This window comes from Rhinatrema bivittatum, chromosome 6 (assembly GCF_901001135.1).
Source record: "Rhinatrema bivittatum chromosome 6, aRhiBiv1.1, whole genome shotgun sequence".
NCBI classification, from domain to species: domain Eukaryota; kingdom Metazoa; phylum Chordata; class Amphibia; order Gymnophiona; family Rhinatrematidae; genus Rhinatrema; species Rhinatrema bivittatum.
The window spans coordinates 286,770,424-286,790,008 of record NC_042620.1 but is presented as its reverse complement, the minus strand read 5'-3'; the positions used below and the strand labels follow the sequence as shown (position 1 = coordinate 286,790,008).

The window sequence follows — 19,585 nt, the reverse complement described above, 5'->3', positions numbered from 1 at the left end:
AAATGCTCTCTTTCACAAACTTTTCTGTTCTGTATGAATTTTCTGCTCTTAATTTAAAATGTATCATAAAAATACTCCAAGAAGTTAAAAAGAAAATGAGGAATGTATAAAGAATAAAATGCTTGAGACATACAGAAGACAAATTCCATCCCCATGGACCCCAATCCATGTGGGGTTACAGAATATCCCTAATAAATATGTATGAGATAGTTCTACATCCATACTGCTTCAGCATACTTCTGGCCCTTATAGCAATGTTTACAATAGAGGTCAATAAAACTAGATACACTAAATTAACGGATGATTGAACCCCACTATGTATTAACTTACATTGTTTCCTTTATTTAAACACTTCTTTAAATATTGTAATCAATTATACCAAAATTATCTCTAAAATGAACTATTCACTCACATTCACATCCCAGTCATTCACATTACCAGTCACACACAGCACAATAAAAACACAGTCATTTTAAATAACGGATCAAATAAGCGAAACAAAAATTAACATTATATTCATGAGTACTTCAACAATTCTCAATGAATTATATGTGATAATTGTAGCAATTCTTTATTTTAATGAATCCAATAAAGATGTTTCCTCTATTTTGTATCAATGCATAATGACTTTTCTGAGGTTACAATTGTTGTTTTCAAAGAAACAAAAATTGGTTTTAAAGGCAATACATTTTCATCAGAACATGATGATTTTTCTAAGCCAGATCCTCCATGTTTTTATTTATTTATTTATTTATTGAGTTTTATATACTAGGGATGAGAATCGTTTTTTAACAATTTAAATTATCGTCCGATAATTTTAAAATCGTCATTAATCGGTAAGGGACTCGATACAATAGGAATTCCCTTGATTTATCGTGAAAAATCCTTAAATCGAGTATGGGAATTATTTGGGGGGAGGGCGGGAAAACCGGCACACCAAAACAACCCCTAAACCCACCCCGACCCTTTAAAACCAATCCTTTACCCCCCCCCCCAAAATGTTAAATTATCTGGTGGTCCAGCGGGGGGGGGGGGTGTCCCTGCGTGATCTCCCGCTCTCGGGCCATCGGCGCCATTTTGGCTACCACTGATAAAAATGACGCCGATGGCCCGATAAAAAAACCCACCCCGACCCTTTACAAATTACCCCTTTGCTTCTCCCACCCTCTCGACCCCCCCCCCAAAAACCTTTTACATGTACCTGGTGGTCTAGCGGGGGGTCCGGGAGCCATCCCTTCAATCATACCCTCGGTGCAGGTGCTGGACTTGTTTCAAAATGGCGCCAATCGCCTTTGCCCTCACTATGTCACAGGGAGCGACCATCGCTCCCTGTGACATAGTGAGGGCACATGGGGCTTGCCACATTCATGGGGTTGATGGGCTCCCTGATATTCAGCCCCTGCCTTCTGAGTCCAGCCAGCAAGGATGACCTTCCCCAAAGAAGCAAGGTTTGAACACAGTCCCTTTCCAAAAAAATTGGTATCTTCTGGCCATCAAACACCTCACACAGCCAAGCTGTCACAGGTGCTTGCCACATTCAGGTCTTCAGTCCCAGAGTGGGAGTCCCACAGGGGTTCTGGCAAAAAGAATTTCCTAACTGCAACTAAACACAGAGGGACCTTCTGGCAAGATGTGCGCAGAGTGGATTCCCTTCAAAAAGTAAAAACCTGATGAGGCAGGGAGTTCTCACCAGGGAGGGAAATCAGACATCCTTACTGCTGAGTGTCTGACCTGAACTGACTATATTAAACCAAACCTATTTTGTCTGCTCAATTCTCTTTAAAAAACTTCACTTTAATAAATTTAACAAGTGGAAGGTGGTAGTTTCATATATTTACTATTAATCGGTGCCATCCCGGTTACCAAATATTATTTATGTATTATAATCATCAACATACCACCAACCACCCTATTGTAAGCAGAGCCATCAAAATATTTTTTTGTTATGTGATTTGTGTTCTATTAATATGTGTCTAACAAGACTTTACTTGTATCTGTCCAAATTGCGTAAACAGGGACTACTCCTCCAATACTCCAATTTTCTTCACAACTGTAATATACTTAGCTGAAGAGTTATCCCAACAAGGCCAAGTTTTGGACAACATCCTTCCTCAAGGGTTGCAACGTCCTCCACATTGCAATGTTTGTAAAATCCTTCCCTAGTAGTTTCTCGAACCAAATTTTTTTAACAAATGGCAGACCAGCGTCTCCCTGTACCGTACCTATTTAAATATGCTACCATGTGGCTATGTGTGAGCCAATCATCTTGTTTTCTAGACTAAAGACCACCAATCAAGTTGTTCATTTAAACCCTGTACTGTTTGAAGCATATGGATCCAATATTGCTCTCGATAATTGAGTCACATTGCCACATCCCCTTCAAACTCCGTCCTTTCTACTTTGCCGATCACAGTACATTTAAGCTGGTCAGATATATGCTGTTGATCCACACAGTGGGATACCAAAGGAGCTATTACATTTATTGTCTTTAATCTAGAACAGTGCTCTGTAAAGTCTTGTTAGACACATATTAATAGAACACAAGTCACAAAACAAAAACGATATTTTGAATAGGGTGGGTGGTGGTGTGTTGATTATAGTACATAAATACCATTTGGCATCTGGGATGGTACAGATTAATAGTAAATATATGAAACTACCACTTCCACTTATTACATTTATTAAAGCAAATATTTTTCAGAGAATTTAGCAGACAAATCCAGCATCTAAAGGCTGTTTTAAGTAGGTTTAGTTTAATATTGTACATTGGGTTAACCTACTGAGTGGTTTTGTTTAATTCTGAAATGACTATAGCCACACCTGAAAAAAGAAAATGGCCAGGTTATAAAGGCCAGAGCACCCAATCCCAGCTTTCCAATTTGGGAGGAGGGCAAGGAGGGATGGAAACTCATGAGTTCTTAACTAACTAGAATGGAACTAAGGGCATATAGTGATGGACTGGAGGATCCTGCCACACAAAGAAAGTTCTTTATGTTTAAGTATTTTTATCAAGAATTTCCAACAGATAGGTACAAAATGCAAAAATGCATATCAGAAACAGGATCAGATACATTGGTCTACACTTCCCAATGTCTGTATACCAAACATGTACCCTGTCTCTCTTAACTCAACAGACCCCAATATAACAGACCCCTCCCTCCACTATTGTCACTATGACGTATTGTCCAACCAGACATACAGTTAAGGCATTCAGTAATCATTAAGTATCACACTTCCATCCCGATGTGTTCAGGTTATGGACCTCTGGGCCGAGGGGGAGTTGGCACCAGCTGTGGGGATGGGCCCAAAAGGTCCCCATCATCAGTGGCAAGGCTGTAGGGGAGTAGAGACCCCACTGGAACTTCACCACTACCAGCCCATGTTCCCCTCAGGTTCAGACCTTGGGTACCAGAGCCAGCTGGACTTACATGGGGTCTCTGAAATTCCTGGTGGAGTGGTGATGCTGGCTGGAGCGAGGTGTGGGGTCTGGATACCGATGAGGGTCGGAGTTCAAGCAAGGTTAGATGCTGGCAGCAAACCTCGCAGTCAGAGTTTGGACTGGGGTCAAGGCAGGCGGCAAATCCCATAGTCACATCAAGGCAAAGGTCAGAATCCAAGGGAGTCCAAATGCAGAACAGGTCAGGAGCTTGGGAACACCCTCCAGGGGGGAACAGGAGCAAGAGCCAAGAAGTCAAGGCATGGTCTGCAGGCCAGACCTTGCCTCAAATAGGAAAAGTGCTGACAACAGGAGGGAGGGGCTATGGCAATTTCCCTTTAAATCACAGAAGGTGGCGTGAGCACGTACCTAAGGGGATCGGGGAGAGAGAGGGCCCCGAGGCAGTGCACAGCCACGTGCCGGGAGGGAGTAGCACTGAAGAAGCCAGCCGTGACTGCCCAGTGGGGAGCCTGAGAGGAGGAGCTGAGTTGGCAGCGGCTCCCCACTGACACCAATGTTCCAGGGCCCACCCAAGCCATGCCACGGCATGGATAAGTACATGAGGCTGGTCACGGAGGGCCACGACCAGCGAACAGAACACAATGAGAAAAAGAATGTAAATAAGATTCCCAAATAGGTAAGAATGTCTTGCGTTTTCTAGTCAAATCAACTTTATCAATATTCTTTTCATTCAGACACATAATATGAACTTGATTCCTCTAATGCAGGGGTGGGCACTTCCAGTCCTCGAGGGCCACAAACCAGTCTGGTTTTCAGGATATCCCTAATGAATATGCATGAGAGAGATTTGCATGCACTCTGCCTCAGTTGTATGCAAATCTATGTCATGCATATTCATTAGGATATCCTAAAACCTCGACAGGTTTGTGGCCCTCGAGGACTAGAATTGCCCACCCCTGCTCTAATGGGTTAAAGTAGGTGAGACATCCCCCACTCAGTGTTGCAGTATCACTTTCTTGGCAAACAGCAAAACTTTTCTAATCCACATTCTAAGGAATCTTTTTCCCAATGCCAGCCCCCTCAAATTGTTGAAATGTAACACGGCCTTGAGGGAGAGGAGTATACCAGTAATCTGAAAGATATACTGACTCACCATCTTCCAGAAATGGATTACCCTGGGACAACTCCAAAATTGGTGTCACAAGGTTCCCACCGAGCTAAAGCATATGCTACATTACTCAGAATCAACAACCGACATATGAAATGCTTTCTGCTGAGACAAAAATACCGCATTAAAAATTTGTACTGCATTTCCCGCAGATCCATTTTGCAAGTAGCAGATTTTATTCACTTAAAACAAAGTGTAAATTGCTGGTCAGTAAGATCTAGTGGTAATTCCCTTTTCCAAGAAGCAAGGATAGACCCAAAATCAATGCTAGGTTGCACTGCCAATAATTGACAATAAAAGTTTGAAACTGAGTGACGCGCAGGATCTTCTATGACAAACATGTCGGAGAAGAGGGCTCAATTGTGAGCTCCCAGTCTGATACCTTCAGAGAACAGATATAACTTCTAGCCTGTAAGTAAGCAAAGTTCTTAAGGTCATATTCCATTTGCATGTCTTGAAAAGATTCCAACCACCCCTTTCTCAGTTAGAAATTGTGAGATCACTGGCATCCCCTTTGCCACACAACTAGAAAAATACCCTATAGTGAATACCAGGAGGGAAAGCCTCATTACCAGTCAAAGGCAAGAATTGAGAGAAGTTACTTCACAACTGCAAAGAGGCACAAAGATACTGCCAGGAAAGAAGTAACAGAATAACTAAAAAGCTGTCCCTCAGAGACAATGATAACAACATCCAGGAAGAATGTAACAGACAATTCAAATTAGCTCTAGAAAAGATCTCTCTCTCCCATGCTACTGGAGTGTAGAAATCATCAGTGCCCAATAGCCAATCTGCCACATGGCGTAAATTACATTCCACATTGTAAAGTTTTAAGTCCGCTAATCCCAAACCTCCATGTTCCCATTTTGGTGCCAGCTTGGCCCATGCTACACTGGGCTTTTTATTCTTCCACAAATAAGAACGTATGGCGTGCTCTATTTAAGGTTCTGACGGGTTATATAACAAGGAACAATCTGAAACATATATAACCATTTAGGTAATATGATCATTTGAAAAAGATTTATTTTATTTGCCAGAGATAAGGGGACATCTTGCCATGTTTTTAACCAGCTGTCGGTAGAGGAGAATACCCTTTGAAAATTCACCAGATGCAGCTGTGCCAGATTTCTAGGCAATGTAATGCCCAGATAGATGAAAGAATCTCACACCCAGCACATAGGAAAGTGACCTTTCCAAGAAGTACAAACCTCATTCGTGAGAGGTAAGACCTCACATTTATCTAAATTCAATTTAAACCCCGCCAGTGGCCCATACTTCTCCCATTCAGCTAAAAGGGCAGAAACTGACTGTTGCAGCTGAGCAATGGGTAATAGGATATCATCAGAAAAAAATGGATAATTTTAAAAAATCAAGCCCATGTCGCCCAATAAGAATCTCATGAATGTTCCCATTGTCACGAATCTGCTGACGCAGGGTTTCTAAAGAAAGAGTAAATAACAAAGGAGAAAGGGGGCAGCCCTGCCTAGTCCCCTGACCTAAAGGAAATTCCTGGCATGCACAGCCATTAACCATGACAGAAGCTCTTGGGGCAGTATAAAGGGCTCTTACCACTTGTATACTATAAAGTGGCCTAAGATCCCAAAGGCTTCTAGAGCCTGCCACATAAAGCCTGTCAAATGCCTTTTCTGCATCTAAACTAAGCGACAGAGAAGGAATCTGACACTGTTTACTACATACCAAGGAGTAATGTTCATTGCAGAAAATCGACTTTTAATAAAACCCACTTGATCCTTCCCTATCAGTTGGGGTATAGTCTGTGCCATATGATTAGCCATAATTTTGGCCAAAAGCTTAACATCAAAATTCAATAAGGAAATGAGATGGTAGGACCAGGGCACCAAGGCGTCTTTCCTTGCCTTAGGAAGTATAGCAGTGAAGAAAGCGGAGATCGTTGTATATAAAATGTCCTTTATTGAAATTTGCCCGACTCTGGACGAGTTTTGCTCTTTGGTCGAGAGCTGCTTCAGGGGCAACTAGAAACAAATATATCAACAATTAAAAAAACATATACAAAGACTAGTAAAATTAACAAAAAACATAACGTGTACAATCTTTAGAAATACGAACCATGTCATGTGTGTAAGATGACAAACATACTGGTGTACAAGAAAACACAATGGTATACAGGAGGGCAGAAAAAGAAGAACTGATCACAGAGTGCATGTATAAGTGTCATAGACTGCAACAAACATTTGTTACAATATATAGTAAGAAACCAGAGAGGATAGCTTGGTGTTAGTATAGAACGCATATTAATTTAAAAATAATTAATAAATTTTTTTATATAAAAAAAGATAGAAGTGCAATCAAACCGAATAGGTGGAAAATAAAAATAGATTTAAAAAGTTAAAAAAGCTTACTAGACGTTAGCAGGGCTTATCGCATGACTGCAAGGTTGATGTAATAGTAATTGCGTATCCACTTTTTAAATGATCTTCCATTCTTATTCTAAATGAGACACTAGTGCATATAATAAGTCAAAGAAGAAAATAAGGAAACAGGAAACTCACTAAAAGTTGAAATAAAACATGGGATAAAAATAATTGAAATAAACATGGGATAAAATAAAAATAAAAAAATAAAAATAAAAGTGCAAACTGCTGAATACCCAGTGTAAATATAATTAAAAGATATCTATTTATTGCCAATAAGTCATCCATGCTCAGAGAAATGCTCAAAAAATATACAGTGTGAGGTAAGTAGTGATTAAAAAACATTACTTCGAAATACTAGTTTACCTGGTTGTACACACATCTGTGTGTTACAGCATATGATTATCCAGTATGGCATTGGGTACGAAAGCCACCTAATACAATTGTTCCTTCAAAAAAATATGATCAAAAAAATGTTTTTGTTTGAATCAGTGCAATACAATAATAAGACCAAAAAGATACAGAGTAGCTAAAAACGTATGCACCAGGATACACAATAACTAAATGTAATGTCAAAGTGGAACCGTGACAATTGCAAGAAAAGGTATTACTTAATAACAACAATAGGGAAAGATTAACTTAGTAACATCAAGTGAAATTCGTATCAAAAACCTATATTGTGAATGGCTGAACCGGGTTGGCAAAGATGTTAAATGTCTACATCGGGTGGGCAAAACAAAAAAACACTAGGCACAGAACAGGATGTATGTACTTATGGCCAGATTTTCAAAGGGGTATGCAAGTAAAATAATCGCGTACCCCCCGAAAACCTGCCCGAAGTTCCCCCTGCATGCGCCAAGCCTATGCTGAGTAGACTTGGCGGTGCGCGTGAGCCCCGGGACGCGTGTAAGTCCCAGGGCTTTCCTGGGGGGGGGGGGGCATGTCGCAGCGGCATGTCATTTGGGGGCGGGGCCACAGGCATGGTTCCAGCCCGGGGGCGTTTCGGGGGCATAGCCGAGGCCTCCGAAATGGCTCCTGGGCCTGGGAATTGCGTGCCGGCGGCTGGCCCGGCGCGCGCAAGTTACGCCTGCCTCAGGGCAGGCGTAACTTGTGCAACAAAGGTAGGGGGGTGCTTAGGTAGGGCTGGGGGGATGGGTTAGGTAGGGGAAGGGAGCAGAACATGCGGGAGGCTGCCGATTTTGCACAGCCTTGCGCGCGCCGATCCCGGATTTTAACAGATACACGTGGTTACGCGCATATCTATTAAAATCCCGCGTACTCTTGTTTGTGCCTGGTGCGCGAACAAAAGTACGCGTGTGCGCAAATTTGTAAAATCTACCCCTTAATATGCCGTAGTAAATAAACAGCATACCGGCTAAATTAAGGCTCCATATTGCGTAATTCCATCACTGGATAAATCGGACCGGATGTGAAAAAAGATTATACTGAAGCCTATTTTTATATCCATTTTTTCCTATTTTTATATCCAGTTTTTTTACTCAGGTATCACACCATTAAAATAGGCTTTTCACTACTTTTCTTCATCATTTCCATTCCTATACACTGTCAAATCAGGCTGGTCATATTTATACACATTTTTCTCTTTATAATTTTTTCCTCAATATATGAATTATATTAGACAAATGACCGGTTGCAACAGTTTCATTTTTGGTGCCGAAAAGTTCAAAACATCACGAGATTTTGCATAAAAACCTCCCTGACGCGCTCTGCTGTTTTTCGGCAGCTGAATCGGTTATGACATAGGCTGCAGGTATGCGATCAAGTTGTTGTGTTCTGAACGATTAGGGTAGTGACATTGCTTTGGTGCTTCAGTGTAATCTTTTTTCACATCCGGTCCAATTTATCGAGTGATGGAATTACGCAATATGGAGCCTTAATTTAGCCGGTATGCTGTTTATTTATCATGGCACATTAAGTACATACAGCCTGTTCTGTGCCTAGTGTTTTTTGTTATGTCCATCCGATATAGACATTTAACATCTTTGCCAACCCGGTTCAGCCATTCACAATATAGGTTTTTGATATGAATTTCACTTGATGTTACTAAGTAAATCTTTCCCTATTGTTGTTATTAAGTAATACCTTTTCTTGCAATTGTCACGGTTCCACTTTGACATTACATTTAGTTATTGTGTATCCTGGTGCATACGTTTTTAGCTACTTTGGGCCTTATTTTCTAAGGACGTATCACGCGCCATAAATTTGCAAACCACGCTAACAGCAGTTATCGCGATTTGCGAATGCAAATGTTTAATTAAGTATTCAGAGGGCGGAGTTGAGGTGGGGCAAATGTAAAGTAGGGGACTTACCGCGATCTGCAAAATGGCTGTGCTGTTAGCGCGGCTCCTAATGCGGCCAATAACTACACCTCTTTCAATTGTGCTAGATTGTATCGCTGTGTATAGCGCGCACCGCGATAATATCGAGTTGAACAAAAATGTAGAAAACCAATCCCCACACACCTACAAAGGTAGTGCTACCCAATAAAAAGACATGTTCTTAGTAGGTCTATCTTCCCAACACCATCTACACATTCCCAGTTTATGGGGCAGGCTCACTCCATGGCTGAGCAGGCCCGACACAGATGCCAGGACATTGGTCGACGTCGCCGCAGGTACAGGCAGTGGATCTATCTTCCACGAACCTCATTGCTGGGTATGCCAGAGGATGTTGTGATCAGCAGGTATCGCCTGAGCTCTCGTGCCATCCTGGAAATATATGAAGACATATGAGGTGCCCTTGAGCCTTGAACCTGAAAGAGCCGTGTCGTCCCCAGCCTGACCAAACTCTTGGCCGCCCTGCACTTCACAGCAAGTGGCTCCTTCCAATCCACAGTAGCTGTTGTGGGTGGGATGTCACAAAGCACCTTTTCAAGGTGTCTGCACCAGGTCACTGAAGCAGTTATGGACCACATGCCTCGATACATAGCTTTTCCGCGCGACAGACAAGACCTCAAGCATGGTTTTTATGCCATTGTCCGTTTTCTGAATGTCATTGGAGCTATTGACTGCACTCATGTGGCCATCATTCTTCCCCGTCAGATGGAGGCAGCCTACCGCAACAGAAAGCAGTTCCACTCCATCAATGTGCAAGTGGTGTGTGATGCTGGAATGCGGATCCTCTCAGTGATGTCCCCGGGATCAGCACACAATTCCTTCATACTCAGGCAATCATCTCTGTTTCGCAAATTCGAAGCTGGCCTGTATGGATATGGTTGGCTTGTAGGTAAGATATATGTTTCCATACATCTAACATATTTGCAATGTTCATCTCTGCTATGGCACACAAATGTGATGTATACGCCTGTCTGGATGGAGTCATATGTCCCCATCACAACAGACCTCAGTGGCTCATAGTGTTACCTTAAGGGGTGGAATGGCTTAGGCACCCAACCAGTTGCTATGGGCTGCCAAGCACGAGGTACACAGCAGCCCCAGTATGGCCTGTATGTGGCATGGCTTGTTCACCTCACTGCACTAGTGGACAGCCTACACTTATTCAGTATAGCAAAGGTTAATGGCATTGTCCAAGGTGATTCTAGAATTGTGATGTAAGGGCAGCTCACATCCACAGGAGTTCCTGAGGTCCTGACGTTCGTGATACTTCGCATGATCACTTCTAGTCAGTTGTGCACATTCAGGGGCAGCCAGTTTACACCATGTCTGTTATTGGGAATGCATACCTACATAAAAGGTCAGGTTGAGCAGATATGTCCGTACACAATGACTCGAGTGCATGATGTGTACGATCCGAACACAGGGATATAATCTTTAAGGACCGTGATGTTACGGACCTACTGCATACACACGGCTGACATAAATCTCACTGTCTAGGGGCCCGTCACGTGCTATACCTCCTAATAGCAGCACACCTGCTGTGATACAAAGCAAGCATGGAGCCCCACAATTAGGGTGTTAGGAAACAAGAATGGCCTGCCTCGTCCCATCTGATTCTACTGCATGTAGTGAGCACCTACACCCAACCAGTTGCTATGGGCTGCCAAGCACCTCGTGCTTGGCAGCCCATAGCAACTGGTTGGGTGCCTAAGCCATTCCACGCATGTGACACCAACATCAGTATTTGTAATGGCTTGCCTATTTCATTGGTACAGAAGACTCATCCTATGGATGCAGGCCCTGGCTTATGACCCCAATCCTCCAGCCTGCCACGGCGCAACAGATGGCCTATAATGAGGCCTTACATCGAACGTACCTTTGGCCTTCTGAAGAGCCGTCTCTGATGTTTGGACAAGACTGGTAGAGCGTTACTGTATGCTCCCCTCAAGGTTGCTAGGATAATCCTGCTTTGCTGTGTGTTCCATAATGTGGCTGTTCAGCATAGAATACCTATAGCTATAGATCCAGACCTCAGACCTGATCCCCCATTGTGCGTGCATGACTGCATAAGAACACAGTCAGTGGCAGGCAGCTTCGCCAACACCTTATACAGGCACACTTTTAAGGTAGGCATGGGACAGAAACGTGCCCCAGCAGGGCAGTTTGGCCACTGATGGGTTGGACATAGTTTAATGTGCAGACCTCTTTTTCAGTCTGCTATGTGCCTGACCTGCTAAGTCTGTCCACCCAACAACTGTTTGGGGGTGGTGCTCTACATCTGAGGGTATAGCCCATAATAGGGTGGCTAAGGGCTGGCTCGAGGCACTGCTGAGGTGCTCCATGTGTGTTACTTTTTCAGTGCCATTGGATTATGCACTTGCTACATACTGACATGCCACCAAGGATGACAGTACTGTACACACTTGTCCTCATGAGACACAACACACTCACATGCCTCCCCAGATTTGCTAACACCTTACAACAATTGTACCTGTAATGGCCCGTATCTCTGTCAGCCCCTAATGCCATCACGGATACATGCATATCGGTGCGTCATTGATGCCCATTAGGACTAATGAACCCTACCTTCATCAGTCCTACCTTATTTGCCAATCCCCAATATTATTGTCCTGTGCATCTTGCAGCAACACTAACGACCATTCAGTATGCAAGTGGTATCAGTGAGGGCCTGGCAGCAGAGACTCCATATACAGCAGGGAGCACATATCAGCCCTACAACATCCTGATGCCTCATGAATGGGTGCATGAGAAAAAAGCACATCTGGCGCTGCACAGACGTATCTGCAGGTCCCTTAGCACTGTAGCATCCCACATCAACCCACCTCTGGGGTCATTGCAGCTGTCCAAAAGGAGAGCCAGCTATCTTGTTGCATGCACATGGTTGTGGCGGCTGTATGCTGCTACAAGAAATCACTGTGAAGGAAAGGAGATGCATGTACAGTTCGGTCCCCCACACAGCTATGGCAGTATGTAGCCCACTGTGCTGTCATGGACCCAATAATACTGTGTATCAGCCTCCATAAATACATGTAGTACAACTACAGACATCAAACATCGGTCACAGTTTGTACAGTGCCAGCTCCCATGAGTCGGTGGTTGTGTTTCACACACACCCTTCACTGGGCTCCCTGTAACTAACTATGCATGTACATGTGTTCTGGCCTACATATCCATGCAGTACCACTTGAAAACTATCGCTGCTCACATCATGTGATTGTGAAACCAGGGATGTGGGGGTCAATGGGCAGCCTGGCACAGCTGTCACAACAGGGCAGTTGTGGCTTCAAAGGCTGCAGCCACCGTGTATCTTGTGTATGACTGTCAATCCTGAGGTGCTCATGTGCACATTGTGTACCGTACATGTATGTGGTCTGTGAATATTTGTACAGTATGTAACACCTTGCCCATCATGTCCCCACTAACAGTATGAACTGTTTAGTCACAGTACAACTACAGATGGAACAGCAGCAGAGCTCAGCCTTGGTGTCTAGTGAACACCTGCCATCCAAGGCGTACCAGACACCTGTGTCATGCCAGATATGGCACACATTATCTGATGGAGGTAGTGATCAACACAGTGCGCATGTGAAGCAAGGAAATAGCCACCTGGCCATGCATGCTCATGGTACGAGCACACACACAGGCCATCAGACAGTTCATGATATAGATGTCCCGTATCGGGACAGACAGCCACCATTTAATGGAGGCCTTAAACGCTCCTCTCATAACATGTCACTTGTAGAAAGTATCAGCAGTGCTGTCTGCACTGAGCTGCCACATGGGAGTACCCACCCACATGTTACATATTCCGCCCAAAAGGTGAGGGGCTAACTGTTGGCAGCCACCTCGCAGAAAGGCATTCACCAGCAGCACTACCGATCAGCCAGGCTGCCAAAGGGAGGATGCCTGCCTGTGTACAGTGCTCTATTGAGTGATAGATGGCCATTACTGAGGAGTGAGCCTTCACAAGAGGACTCACAGGTGGATGTGACAGTGATGCAGTCCCCCTCAATGTGGTGTCAGGGGCCCTTCGAATGTCTATAAGGTGCAGAAAGTAGCTGCCTGCAATGTGTTCAAACATGGAGATCTGTGCAAATTGCCAATGAGGCTGTCAGGACTGTAACAGAGTGCCTGTTTGCCCAGGCCCTCAGCAGATGGCCTGTGCAACCACCCACATACGGGTCAGAGTGGCACAAGGCACAGATGTGGGTGTGGCTGGTGGCATGTTAGCCACTGCAGTTGGTTCCATAGCACAGAAAGCATGCTGTGTACTGTGGAAACACCTCCGTCCAGGCATTTTCTCCCCGACAGCTCGTCCCTAGTGAGCTGACACAGTCATTCAAGGTCCTCCAGAGCCCATCCAAATCGTGTTGCCTCTACCAACGCCCTCATCATAGCTGCCTTACTGCAGAGTATGATAACAAAGCAATGTCCACGGATAATCCATCGCTATTGACAGGTGATCACACAGTCTTCCAGCACAGGTCCTGATGTTCAAATAACGCAATTCAGTACTCATATGTGAATGTATACCTGGAGCCTAAGCCTTTGGCTGATCCCGCATTACCCACGTGTCGTCCATATGGAGGTGGCAGAACACAAGAGGAGGCTGCACAGGGTGGAATGTATGGATGAAGGGGGCCAGATATACAGCTAGGCAGGTGAAGAGGTACATTCATCTACAGCCCAATCCCCTTTCCTTACATGTGTAGTACCCCTGTGCGGCACCAAACCAGGGGTGGTATTGGAAGAATAGGTGATCAATGAGCGGGAACAATGAATGTGTGCTAGGTGTCCGGATAGAGGGTACCAGCCTTTCTGCACACAACATATGGACACCATATTCCAGAGCTGTTTGGAACAGCTGCACGTGGATGGGTGTCAGTAATAATCCACTAGCTGACACACATAACTGTACAGCAACAGCTGCTTCCACGCTTGCTACTTGCAGTGATAAGGATGACAGGGGTTCAGACAGGGTGCCAAACTAATGTCTCGCTCTATCACAATACTGGAACCATGTCACCGTGATAAGGTATGTAGGATTGACTGCACTGTCGCCTTCATACTGTACAGTAGAATGGTAGGCTGGCCTGGAAGGTGAACAGTTGGGATGATGTTCGGTCTGCACTCTGACCACACCCCCTATCTCCACCCAGTCCTCCCACAATGTATGGAAGGCTATCCCACCCAGCTTCTGTAAATGCCACGGGTGGGTGTGTGTCTCTGCCATTATGACAACGATGTTGCTGGCCACAGCACCAGCCCATACCAAGATGGCATCTCGTGGTACCTAGCCTCTGTGTAACACACCCTTCCTCTGCACCAACCGCTCTCTGTTCTGCCCCTCACCCATGATATCTTGCATACTTACACATAGAGCCTCCATGTACTGTACCTTATAAGGGTGCACCCTTCTGGCAGCACGCCACCTGGCTGCACCCGGAGATGTCCTCCACAAGGGGATATCAGGAGGGCCAAAGTAGCCATGAGCTCCTGCCATTCCCGGCTACAGTGTGCTAATACCTGCCACTTGGCCAAGCACAGGTGCATCCTTTACAATTGTGCTCCATGCAGCGGCACAGTTCTGTGGTGCAGGAGCTCCACTAGCTGGATGCACAGACGTTAAACAGGCTGAACGCTACATGCTGTATTCTCGGACCTGGCAACCTGACCTTCATGAGGTGCAATGCGTCAGGGACGCGACCTGTGTGTAAGGGCGCTGACAAACAGCATTGCAGTGATCACTGTTGCATCTGGCCTGTGAACCACTACATACACAGGCGACACAGTGGCCTGGACATCTAGGCAACACCTTACAGCATGTATGGCAAGAGGTAGAAGGCTGTGAGATTCCAGATGTCCACCTACAGTGGCAGACCATCTGTCAGGGATTGTGTCCTCCACGGCCGCACAAACCAACTCATAATTGAGTACAGAAGTGTGGGACACCCAGTGATACATATAGCTTCACATGTTGGGACTATGCCAATGCCTGACAGCCTATATGTGGACAGGTCCCCTTTAGCTCGCCGGCCAACTATCTATTCCACAGGAGCTCCCGCACAGTGGTCTTCCCACTCAGTGCTAACTGAGCTGTGTGCAACAATAGAGGGATTATGGGCCAGATATGGGCCTACATGTCCCTCCGATTGAGATAGATGCACCCATATTGCTCCGTTGGGAGGGTATGCGTCCCATTCACATGATGTCCCTCAAGAAAGGCTTGCAGGTACAGCAGCTTCAAGAGAGAGTATGTAGAAGACCAGGGCTGAGGTGGGTATATTATGTGATGATGGCACAGATCATACAGTATGTGCAAACACTAATATTCTGTTGATACTGATGTGTGAGCAACATTGATTACCTGTAACCTTTTGAACAGCACATCTGTAGGGAGGAAAGTCCACTGGGGCTCTTCAGCATGTAAATGTTTCTTGATCTGTTAATAGTCATTAATGTAAACCTAATATTTTTCAACACTGCCAGATACCTGTCAGTGGACTGTACTGGTTGTGCAAACAACATGTACTATCAACAATGTCAGTAAAACTTGGAGAGTGGCTTGTATATCTGTGTCTGGCGAGGTAATATATGTGAAGAGACTGTAGGGTTGTGGATCACACAGTGTTGCCCGTCAGACAGTGTTCACATGTTGGATGTGGCCAACATTATAAAGGGTGCATGCACACACCACAGCTGGGAGATGGCACCAGAGGGATGTGTGTCACAACGGATGGTGACCACTTCTTGCCACCTTTGGCCTTTTCTGGCCATCTAATTAATATACTGGTACTTAACACTGACTGCACACCAGCACTCACCAAATCTGGGTGCACATGGACACCGGATCGACACACGTAAGGCCTGTTTAACATGCCTTACACAGGTTGCACCATGTAAACGGGTATGACACATCAGCATTCATATATTAACCTCTCCGTATGACTAGCAACAGCCTAGTAACCTGTCCACTGACAGTCTGTGAACCTGTTTTAATACACGGCATGCAGAGAGCTACATAACCCTTCCCATGCCTCACAACCTTAAGGCTAAGACAGTAACTATAGGAAACCTTCCCTGCCACACAAGGAATCCATGTACAGGCTGCCATGGTGGGAATGTACACTGATATATCAGTATGCACATGGTACATGCTTAGCATGTGCAGATGAGAATGGCTACACACTATTGTATGCCAATAGCACCTGGAAATTTAGCGTATGCATGATCCACCACTATAATGGATGTCCTGCATGGCACCAGAGGTTGGCAACCTGTCTGTGAGTCACCCAGAGTTGGTGGAAGCCATCTTCCATTTAGCAGCACATGTGAGAGACCAATCTAGGAAGCAAACTTGGTTAGTACCGTAGCATCGGTTAGGCTCACATACGTGGTGTTTGTCAGGGCGAGATAGCTATAATACTGAACTACGTGTCTGGACTCATCATCGCCAACAGTGAGAAATACGTGTCTGGACTCATCATCGCCAACGTGTCTGGACTCATCATCGCCAACAGTGCCTGACATGAGCACTGCAAATGGAATAGACTGTTGTCCACCCCTTCCCACACAGAACATGAGAGCAGGCATACATCAGAATGCTCCCTTACTGTGCATTCCCTGTACTGAGGGACAATAACTGGTAATAACATCAATAATAATAGAACATGAAAGGATATAATATTGTGATTGGTTTTGTGGATTATATCCCCCTCCCCCCTCCTCCAACCTCCTGGTTCTTCAGAGAATAAAGTACATCAAATGAAGGTAAGCTAGGTGAAACTAGGTATCAGATTAGTGTTACAGACTAACTCCAAAAGAAGGAACAACTAGAGACAACTAAAAAGTCCAGATTTATGTTACGTTCTGTCTGTCTTGATACCAGTAGTGAACCCCTGGGTTGTAGCAAGTGTAGCTCCGCCCATAGGGAGGAGCCCTGTGGGTACTCACCACAACAGGCGAAGTCTCAGTAGTGAAAGAAAACAGAGAGTAATAGTCTTTATTATACAGCCAATGTAGAATCTTGTAGGTGGTCAGGGCAGTGAGGATGACTCGAAGGTTAGGTCCATGGAGTGGAACAGATGATACCTTATCTAGGCGTAGCTTGTGCCATAGAGCCAGAGGTGTTCTCAGGAACAGGATAGCTAGTAGATGAAGAGTAAGGCACAAGCCAAGCAGTTCCAGTGGAGGCCTGCAAGCGGGATGACCCGGGGAACCGTGCCACAAAGTTAGAGATGAGTGCTGTACTCACACTTGCCCAGAGTGTAGGTAGCTGGTAGCATCAAGGAGAACCAGAGCTGGAAAGGTGAGGTCTTCCAATACGATGCAATGGCTCACTGGAAAGAAACAAGGCAGGATAATGGCCCTCTGAGGAGCGGATAGCCTAGAGTGCTGAGAAGGTTTCCGAGGAGCGGGTACCTCAATCAAAGTGAGGCGAAGTCCTAGTGAAAAGGAACTAGCAGGAAGGAATCCTTGCTAACTCGATAAGCGAGGAAGTCAGCTGGGGTTATATGAGATATGTAGTGGGGATGCCCCTGAGGTTCCCGTCATTCCATCCTTAAAGATGGATCAGGCGCGCGCGCGCGCGTGCCTAGACAACCCGGATGCAAGATGGCTGCTGGGAGAGCCCATGCCATCCCGGGCATGCCAAGGAGGTCGTCGTGGGTAAGCAGAGGCCTCCCTCTGTTCCAGACTTGGTTTTTTGAAGAGAAGAGAGGTAAGCACAAGAGGTCGCAGCTGCCTGTGATCGACGGGTGCAACAATTTACTTTACTGTTGATACTAATGAAGAAAAGGCTCCCATATCTGCACACGAGAAGCCACCTTGTCTTTCCTAATGGCTGATAAGTAGCTCAAATAATGAATAGTCCAGGTCCTACAAAGAAATAAAGTTTGTGATGGGATGTCTTCCCTCTTCCAGTGAGCTGCCACTTCTTTTCATGCTGCTTACAATATAGGGCAGATTTTCAAAGGGTTACGCGTGTAACTCCGAAAACCTGCTCCTGAGCATGCAGAGCCTATTTTGCATAGGCTCGGTGATGCGCGCAAGCCCCGGGATGTGCGTATGTCCCGGGGCTTTGAAAAAGGGGCGGGAAGGGGGTGGGCCATGGGCGGTCCGGGGGCGGGACCGAGGCCTCCGGCACAGAGGCCGTGCTGGGGGATGGCGCGCCAGCAGCCAGCCGGCGCGCACAAGTTACATCTGCCAGAGGCAGGCGTAACTAATGAAATAAAGGTGGGGGGGGATTTAGGTAGGACTGGGGGGTGGGTTAGTTAGGGGAAGGTGGGAGGGAGCAGAAGGAAAATTCCCTTCGAGGCCTCTCCGATTTTGGAGTGGCCTCGGAGGGAACGGGGAAAGCCATCGAGGCTCCCCTAGAGCTCGAAGTGCAAGATGCTCAAATATGCACCCCCTTGCGCACGCTGACCCTGGATTTTATAACATGCGCGCGGCTGAGCGCGCATGTTATAAAATCGGGTGAACATTTGTTCACACCGGGTAGCGCGCACAAATGTACCCTGCACGCGCAGGTTATAAAATCTGCCCCTAAATGTTTTACCAAAGTTCGGTGCATGGGTATTGTTATTGTTTGGTGTGGTTGTGGTTGTGGACCCCTGGGTTGTAGTGAGAGTTGGCGCCACCCACAGGGAGAAGCCCTGTAGGGACTCACTATGACAGGCTCTAGTTCTAATAGACAGACAACAGGAGATAGACTTTATTAAGCAGGAACGTAGGTATCCCACTAGGTGGGCATAGACTCAGTCTGGAGTGAGATGGTGCAATGCTGGTTCTCCTGGTAATGGTCCGCAGAGCAGGGTGTGCCATGAATCAGATGGATGATGGAAGAGAATCACTCATAGCAGAGGAGCAGAGAAGACAAAAGCACTCACTTTAGTAGAGATAAGGCAGGCAACAGAGAGCACTCGGTAGTGGCCCGAGGTATGGGGTACACCGGAGGTCTTGTCACCAAGGTGGTAGATGATAGTACTCACAGACTGAAGTGGAAGATTCCTGCAGGCAGGATGGCCTTCCGAGGAGCAGATAGCCAGAGCACAATAGGCCCCCGAGGAGCGGGTACCTTAAGTCCAGTATCAGTAGTCAGGAATGAGTACTGCGAAGTGAAGAGAAGATCTCCGTAGGAGTGGAATCAGGCAAGAAGGAAGTCCTTGCTAACTAATTGGAAGCTTGTAAGTTTCAGGTTTAAATACCTCCTGGTGGGTGATGTCATTGGAAGGAACTCCCCTGAGGTTCC

The 19,585-nt window shown here is 45.6% G+C and overlaps 1 protein-coding gene across 6 annotated transcripts in view; it reads right to left on the bottom strand.

Moving 5' to 3' along the window:
* LOC115094347 (TRPM8 channel-associated factor homolog) overlaps positions 1 to 19,585 on the bottom strand; it is a 267,622-nt gene that overhangs the window by 193,738 nt on the left and 54,299 nt on the right. The window lies entirely within an intron of this gene.